General features: G+C 53.7%; 1 long non-coding RNA gene across 2 annotated transcripts; it reads right to left on the bottom strand.

Annotated features, from left to right (window-relative positions):
- Nucleotides 1-303: 303 nt before the first annotated feature.
- On the bottom strand, nucleotides 304-6623 carry LOC127686329 (uncharacterized). 2 transcript variants are annotated; one of them, XR_007978075.1, is made up of 4 exons: nucleotides 6177-6623; nucleotides 5376-5625; nucleotides 2530-2687; nucleotides 304-1341 (listed from the first exon to the last, which is right to left on the bottom strand). It is a non-coding gene; the product is annotated as an uncharacterized LOC127686329 (long non-coding RNA). The 2 variants fall into 2 exon arrangements; XR_007978074.1 differs by having other exon boundaries at nucleotides 5376-6623.
- Nucleotides 6624-8408: the final 1785 nt, after the last annotated feature.

Genomic DNA, 8408 nt, shown 5'->3' with positions numbered 1-8408 from the left:
CCCCCGCCAAGCTTCAGCCACAGAGGACTCTCCTCCTGCTTGCCCTGCCCCTGTACCTCAGAACTCCCTCACTGCTGAGCCCTTGCCTGGAATGCTGTCCCCTTTGGGAGCCACGTTCTGTCCCCCAAGCACGCTTGAGGCTACTTAGAGCAAACCCTGGCCCCCAGTGTGCCTATGTGACTCAGCGTTCTTTTGACCAAAAGAGTCTAAACGCTGGGCTCCAGGACAGCTGGGCAGGAGCACGTCCCAGACACCCGTGGAGACCCATCCCACCCCCCACCCCGCCCCACCCCCACAGTGGGCACTTGCTGAGCAGTGAGCTATCGGGTAGGGGAAGGGCATGGAAGCCTGGATATGGCCAGAATGAAAGAGGAAGTAAGAGATGCCAGTCAACAGAAGGTAGGCCGGAAGAAAGAACAAGTCGGAAATGAGAACGGTGGGCGCAAACGTCCTGAGGCAGAGGTGGGGGTGCTGCTAGGAGAGGCCCACCTCACCGTGGCATCTATGGGACTAAAATTAATTCGTGGTTCCAGGAGTGACACGCTCAGTCTCCCCACTAGGACCCGTTCACTCAGCTGTAGGCAAATTTTGAATGCAATGGATCTCCAGTGCATAGCAGCCTGGAACTGACAGCACCTGTGTCTAGTGTGAGGCCCCGGATGCATTCCTGCCCACAGTGGGCACAGCCGGTATGCCCTCGGGGTAGGGAAAAATGGCACTGAAAGGATCAGTGAGCAGGGTATGGGAGGGTTAGGAGCTGGTCACAAAGCAGGCCAGCGCTCCTTGGGCACCTGCAGGCCAGCCCTTGGTGTGGGCACAGGTGTCCTGGGCCGGGAGCAGCAGGCCTGGGTGGGCGAGTGAGGGGAGGGGCACCCCATGAACCCCATCAAATATGTTTGTGGCCTGGAAAATAACACCACAAGGTTTCCAAGGCCCAGGGTCATGTTCAACTTGAACGGGGTGAGAAGGAAGTCAGCACAGCCCAGTGCCCATGTCCCCTGCTCCTGTGTGCCCACACGCTCTGTCGCAGACATGACACTGTAAGCACTGCTGAGATCCACGACAGCTGGATGCACCACGCAGGCGTGTCCTGTGGTCCTAGCCACAGTACAAACGTTGTCTGCACTCCAGGGGTCAGGAAGCCTGCCGGGCCTAGGAGTCCCAGCAGGACTGTGAAGGAGGCGCTGGTATGGTCTGCACTGCACATGTCGGGTCGAGAGACCACAGAGGATCACGGGCAGGAACCTCTCCCAGGAATCGGCTGACCTTGATCTGCACCAGAGGCGATGCTCTGTCTCAGTTTGATCTCTGGTGCTGTGATAAAAGGCTGACCATCAGCACCTAGGGGAGAAAATGGCCTGTTTGTTTATTGTTTTTGTTTTTTCGAGACAGGGTTTCCCTCTGTAGCCCTGGCTGTCCTGGAACTCACTTTGTAAACGAGGCTGGCTTCAAACTCAGAGAGCCACCTGCCTCTGCTTCCCAGTGCTAAGATTAAAGGCATGGACAGGGAATTAAATATTTGGGCCCAGCTAGCTGAGAGGCAAGAGGATTGCTGGTTCAAAGCTACCCTGGACTGGGAGTCACTACGCCGGCCTTTAACCCTAGCACTCCGGAGGAAGAGGCAGTGAGTGGGTAGTTCCAGACAGCTAGGACTCTGTAACACAGAGACACCCTGTCTCAAAATCAAAACAAAACAAGAAAGAGCCACCCTGGACTACACAGGACCACCTGTGTCACGGCCTGTAGCAGACAGCCTGCCGAGTGGGCAGGAGGCCCTGCGTACCACCTACAGTGCTGCAGAGAAAAGCAACCAGGGCCTGCGGGGCCAGGGCTTAGGTAGCAGGCTCAAAGCCAGATCAACCCAGTACAGCATTACACCTGTAATCCTAGCCCCAGGAGATGGAGACAGGAGGAGCGGATGTTCAAGGTCATAGGCCATCCTCTGCTACAGGCTGAGGCTAGCCTGGGCTACATAAGACTCCATCTCTAACACAAACCAAAATTACTAAAAAGGAAGCCAAAGAGCAAAGGAGAGAAGGAAAGCAAGCCTGGAATCCTAGTGCTTGGGAGGTGAGGCAGGAAGATGAGTAGAGGCTAGCCTGCTCTCCTCAGCGGGTCCCAAGACAGCAGGGCTTCAAGAAGAAACCCTGTCTGGAAAATCAGACAGATGGACAGGCAGACAGACAGACAGACAGATTGTGCTGGGAAAGGGCACGCCCTGTTTTGCCTTCTGGGGCTGACAGATGCCTGGCAGGCCGAGCCGGGCCTCCTGTCCCAGGACCCCAAAGGATGGCTCCTGAGCTCCAGCCCAGGCTCCAGTCCGGGCCTCGTTCTGAGTGACGGGCACCACCCAGGGAGGCTGCTGGCTCCTTCTGTGCTCTGCAGGGACAAAGCAAATAAACCTGATAAACTGGTATTTACGCCACAGCCTGGGGTGGCCACATGTCACTGGACAAATATGGTCAAAACTCAAGTCCACAGCCAGCCAGGCCCGGGGGCCCACCCCGCCTCCCAGGGGTCACCTCTGACCTCTCTCGGGACACCCCCAGGAGCAGAGTCAGCTCGGCTCACACTCTGGCTCCGTGGGCCACAGCTGAGCTGCATCTCCCTTCCCTCGGCTTGTGAAGGCTCGGGTCTTCATGCGGGAATTCCAGGGCAGATGTTCTTGCTTCGGGGGACTTCCGTGGCTGTAGAATTGTTTAGGTTAAATTTTGTTTGTTACCGGGCAGTGGTGGAGCACGCCTTTAATCCCAACACTTGAGAGGCAGAGGCAGGCGGATTTCTGAGTTCGAGGCCAGCCTGGTCTACAGAGTGAGTTCCAGGACAGCCAAGGTTATCCAGAGAAACCCTGTCTAAAAAAAATAAAAATAAAAATAAAAAATAAAAAAATTTAAAAAAACCAACAAACAAAACCCAACTATTTGAGACAGGTTCTTACTTAGCCCAGGCTAGCCCTGAACTCACACTGTTAGCTGAGGATGATCTTGAACTTCTGATGTTCCTACCTCCTGAGTGCTAGTTTATACAGGGCTGGGGATTGAACCTGGTTGTGTGGGCTCTTCCTTGAGCCACGCCCCCAGCCTATAAATTAAGTTCTTTGGGATCATTCACAGCGGAAGTGAAGCTGGCCCTGGAGGCTGGCTTGTCATGGCAGATGGAAACACTCTGCCTCCTCCGTGCCCAGTGTTCAGGATGGGGAGAGGGGGCCACTAACGGGTCCCATGACCTACACCAGGGGTCAAACCCAGAAGCCTGCTGAGGAGGGAGGAGGAGACAAGGGTGTGTCACGCCACCCCAGTTGGGGATGGGGTCCCTGGGAAGAGGGTCTTCGAAGTCCAGGTAGGTAAGGACTGAGCAGTGACAAACAGAAACAAATACAGGCAGTCTGAATCTGAGTGTTATGTAGCTCCCAAGTAGGGGGTTTTTTATATTAAAAACGAAATATTAAAACAGTGAAATTATTATTATCTTTTTTTTTTTTTTTTTTTTTTTTTGGTTTTTCTGAGACAGGGTTTCTCTGTGTAGCCCTGGCTGTCCTGAAGCTCACTCTGTAGACCAGGCTGGCTTCGAACTCAGAAATCTGCCTGCCTCTGCCTCCCAAGTGCTGGGATTAAAGGTGTGCGCCACCACCTCCCAGCTAGTGAGATAATTATTAATACCAACAAAAATCATTTGGCATAGTAAAATATAAAAATCACCTGAGCATTATAACTCTGAAACTATGTCTTTAGTGAATCACAAACAGAACAGGTAACATCATTAATATAAATCATTTAAATATAACAATTTAAAAAGATGTATTTAGTGGGGCAATTGTCTGAGGCTAGTGGCATATATCTAAGAGCAGGTTAATAAATCTTTATGGTCGGTGTTCTTAACCGCTGAGCTAACTCTCTAGCCCCATATGATCAATTATTAGTTGACATCTAATGTACAATTTTTATAAATCTTTAACATATAAGTTTAAACTATTTTAATTTTTTATTTAATTAATTCTTTACCATATACCAAACCCTACCTCTGATGACACATGTGTAGCCATATGAAATTTTATTGTTGGGAAAGTTTTATCTATTGTATTAATTTTCTAAATGATTTAAAAAGCAAAGCGTTGGTTTTCACGGAGATAAGGTCATGTTAGTGGCCCCAGCTCAAGCGATGGTTTTATATTATTTTTGCTTAAGATCTTGGCCTAGGCTACCAGGAACCTGTAACTAAGAAAAGAAATGAAAGAAAACAGAAAAAATGTCATGAAAACTACGGCTCAGTATGTTCGCTCTGGCCGAGAGTTCTACAACCGGTTGTAGGAGTCCTCCTTCTTTTGAAGTCTAATGTCGCAGTCTGTGGAATTGTCATACAGATTTTATTGGGGTTGGTGTGAAAGGAGTGCCTGGTGGGACGGCAGTGAAGGTGTCAAGGACAGGAAAGAGCACAAGCAAAGGTCCTGTGGTCGGCAGGTACTCTGGCGGGGAGCACACCCCTCCTGACTGCTCTCTCCACAGACATTATTAAGCACACCAAGTGTGTTCCAGACATGGCATTTGGGTACCGGAATGACAAAACCCTGTTCTAGACTCCTGGCCCTTTGGTGCAGGTGACTCAGGGAAGAAGTGCTGGCCGAGGCCTTCCTCAGCCCCTCCTCAAGCCTGACACTGTCTACAAAGCTACTGTCCACCCACCTGAGCCAGGAGCTCTCTGCCTGGCCTCCGGTCGTGACATGTGTGTGGGAGATGCTGAGGTGCTCCCCCTCCCCCGCCACAGTGCTCCCAGGCCCTCAGTAAGTACTGCTTCCCAGACAAAGCAGTGGGTGTGACACACCGCCTGCCTGCCAAGCCCAGGCCCCAAGTCCCCACCCTAGATTCCTGCAGCTCAGGGCGAGAAAGTGCGACCCCATTATTTCCTGTTGTTCCTGGACCTCCACCCACCCATCAGCCTAGCTGTCAGCTCCTCCTTCATGATGTCTACTTAATGTGCGACGGTGCTCAGTCTGCATGGGTGTCTGCGGCCCTCAGATCTTCTGGGACTGGAGTTACACTGTTGTGAGCTACCTTGTAGGTGCTGGGAATTGAACCTGGGGCCTCTGGAAGAGCAGCTAGTGCTCTTAAATGCTAAGCCATCTCTCTACCCTAGTTCTCCCTTCAAACCAACCCCCAAATGACCTCGTCGCTTCCAGCTGGCCTCCCGGCCAGCCCGTGGGCTCATCCCTGTTCCTCCAACCCACACAGCCCAGCCCACCAGGACCGGCGTGAGGTGGGTGCTTCTTTCTACCGCAGGCTCTCAGCCTGCACTTCTCTGTGGCCTCCCGGGATAAGACCCAGAGGTGAGCGGCACGTCCGCTGTCGCATCTCTCCGTCCTCATCCTTCCTGGTACTCACCCACTCTCGACGAGGGCCGAAAACACGGCTCATGTCCAGGCAGAAATGGCGGGTTTGATGGGGACCTGGAACACACTGGCACACTCTGTACTGAGGTGGTGTCCGCTGCCCTCTGCTCCTGATGGCTAGTGTGGAGGCCTCTCACAGAACCCCGGGGTGTTCTGGGGCTCATCATCTGCAGTCAGTGGTAAGGGGGGTCCAGTGCTGCACTGAGGCAGCCCCCTGCCTCACACACAGGTCGTCGGCTTGGCTGTAAGAGACAGGGTATGACCGCCTTCCTTGCACAGCTATGCAAACCTGGTTGCAGGAAGGGCCATCCAAGCTGGTGTGTGTGTGTGTGTGTGTATGTGTCTTTTGCTGGAGATGGAATCCTGGACTTTGTCCGTGCCCACTCCAACACTGAGGTACATCCCCAGCCCTCCAAGGTGGGGTTCTGAAATACTCTTGTGTGCAGTTTCCTCATTCCAGGAGGTGCTTTTCTGCCCCTCAGCTATGTTTCGGTTGTTATATAAGGAACTCCCCCAAGCTTTGTGCCTTACTGTTACATGCCCCTTTGTCTCCGCACAGAGCCTGGCCCCAAATGCGAATCCTGCATCCTGTGTGGTAGGAAGCTGAAGCAGGAGGATCTCAAGTTCCAGGCCATAACCTGGGATACAGAGTGAAGCCCTGTCTCAAAAATTTAACTAAGGAAACAGGCAGTATCTTGTGTGCGCACACAGATGTGCGTGCACATCCCACTGACTCTCTACCAGAGGATGTTTATCTGTACTGCAAGTAACATGTATTCATTTATTTACTTACATTCCCTTTGAGACGGGGTCTGTGAAACAGAGGCTGGCTCCAAACTCAAGGTAATCCTCCTGCCTCAGCTTCCTGAGTACTGAGATTATAGGCTTAAGCTACAACACCCAGATTCTAGCAGGACTATTTATATCTATAATTTAGAACAGAATCTCTATTCTCAATTTTTTAAGTTGCTTTAAAAATACCCCATCACCAGGTAGAGGCCAGCAGGTGGCATCCAGGGCTCTCTGAGCTGTGGGTCACACAGGGGCTTGGGGTGGGGTGGCAGGAGCGCCCCATCTCTGTTCTTAGCCTGTGAGCAGCCAGAGGTAGAATACCAGGCTGATAGGCAAAGCCCAACTCTTATCAGCAGCCCCAGGAGGTACTGGGGGGGCAGGTGCCAACCCCTCCCCCAGTCTGAGGAGACACCCAGAGCACGGAGCTCTGGGCAGCTGTATCTAGACACACCAACCTGTTTCCTGGGGTCCTAGCTCAGTGTTTACATGTCTGAGGAAAAACACCCATGTGACTCAGCAGGCAGGGAGGTCCATTAGTGGGGGCAACACCCAGCTGGCTGTGGGTGAGGTGGAAGACATGGGGTGGTGGCCTGAACCCGGACCTGAGGTCTTACATGGCTAGATTCAAGGTGTTTGGGTTAAATCGGGCCCAGCCACCCTCCAGCACTCTGGCAGCATCTGGACACAACTGGATATTCTCTGCCTTGGATGCCTATCTGACACGGGAATGGTCAACCGCCCATGGGGTGCCAGGGTCTCAGGGACTTGTCAGATGAGGAGCCCACTGGTTCTCAGACTCAGACTCCAAGGATAGCCTGAGTTCTGGAGACGAGGCTGGAGCTGGCAGCGTTGCTGCGGGTGGCTGGAACTGTGGCTCCTCCCTCTGGGGAGCAGAGGCTGAAGCTCACATGGCTTCACGGGAATTGGGTGGAAATCTCCCTTCTGCTGACTGCCCAGTCTCTCTTGGGGCTCCCTGAGATGAGTACCCAAGTCACCTCAGACTCTACTGGGCAGCTTACCTAAGCCACCCCCCTCATTTCTGTGATGATCCAGGGAGGTGGGACTTGGCGGTGAGCTAGCGTATAGGAGATTTTAACTATGGCTGGGTCAATGACCCAAGCATCAGGGCGGCTACTGGGACTCCAGCCCTCATGTCCAAGTTCTAGAGTGGTAGAGCCAGCGATGGCCTGCACACTGGCCCCTCCCACGGTATCCTGACTACAGCAGGTCCTTGGGGTCGGTTTGTACACCTGATAGAGAAATGGAGACATGGGGAAGGACTGGTCAAGATGTCCACCTGGCACCCATGGACGCCAGCTGGCCAGTGGACAACAGGTGGAAGGAGCTGAGCCTGGACCAGCTCTGCCCGACCCAGCTCCCTTCCACAGAGGGCTGTCCATCACACTCCCGGGTGGGAGCTCGGTGAGGAGCGGAGGCAGCTGGGAGGACCATGGGCAGCTACTGTCCCAACCCTGCCCAAGACTACAAATGCCTACACTGGGACTCTGCCCTCCGGGACAAGGGATTTATGTCTGAGGACCGTCCTCTAGTGCAAGGGGAAGCAGCTGGCTCTTGTTTCAAACAAACAAACAAACATGTGAGGACCAGCTCAGGACCACTGAGCGTAGGAGCTCACAGAGGTCACCAAAACCCTGCTTGGCTCCCAGCTCCCTCATCAGCCTGTCCATCAATCAGCACACCCCGCCTCCCTGACTCACATTATCTGTTCCTAGCCTGCTTCCTCCAGAGAAAGCCCCCTTCCTCCAGAAGGTCCCAAAGGCTCCTGTGGCTCCTGCGACGACAGGGCCCACATCCATTCCTGATCCAATCGCTGGGGTAGCGAGAGTGAATGACCGCTCAGTGGGGACACTGGGTGGCAGGAGAGGGCCCCTTGCCCCACCCAACCCTGGGCCCAGGAAGGCTGAAGCTCATGCTAAGTGGAGTGGGGTCAGCCTAGCTTGTGCAGAGGAAAGTGAGCCCAGGAAGGAACTAGGAGCACAGACATGCAAGAGCACAGGACACAAGGGCGCAGGGGACAGAGAGCCTGCTCAGGAGTGAGGCATCAGGAGGCGATGGATGTCACCACCACTGTGTGGCTCCCCTCCCGAGGGGCCATGACTACACTGGAGTGCAGGACACCAGTGAGTTAGGGCTAAGAAAAGCACCTAGGGCCACAGGCTCCAAATCCAGGCCTCAGGGCCCTCTGGGCCTGCATGTCTCCACCCCCAGCCCA

Source organism: Apodemus sylvaticus, chromosome 5 (genome assembly GCF_947179515.1).
Source record: "Apodemus sylvaticus chromosome 5, mApoSyl1.1, whole genome shotgun sequence".
NCBI lineage: Eukaryota > Metazoa > Chordata > Mammalia > Rodentia > Muridae > Apodemus > Apodemus sylvaticus.
This window is presented reverse-complemented; position numbering and strand designations above follow the sequence as displayed.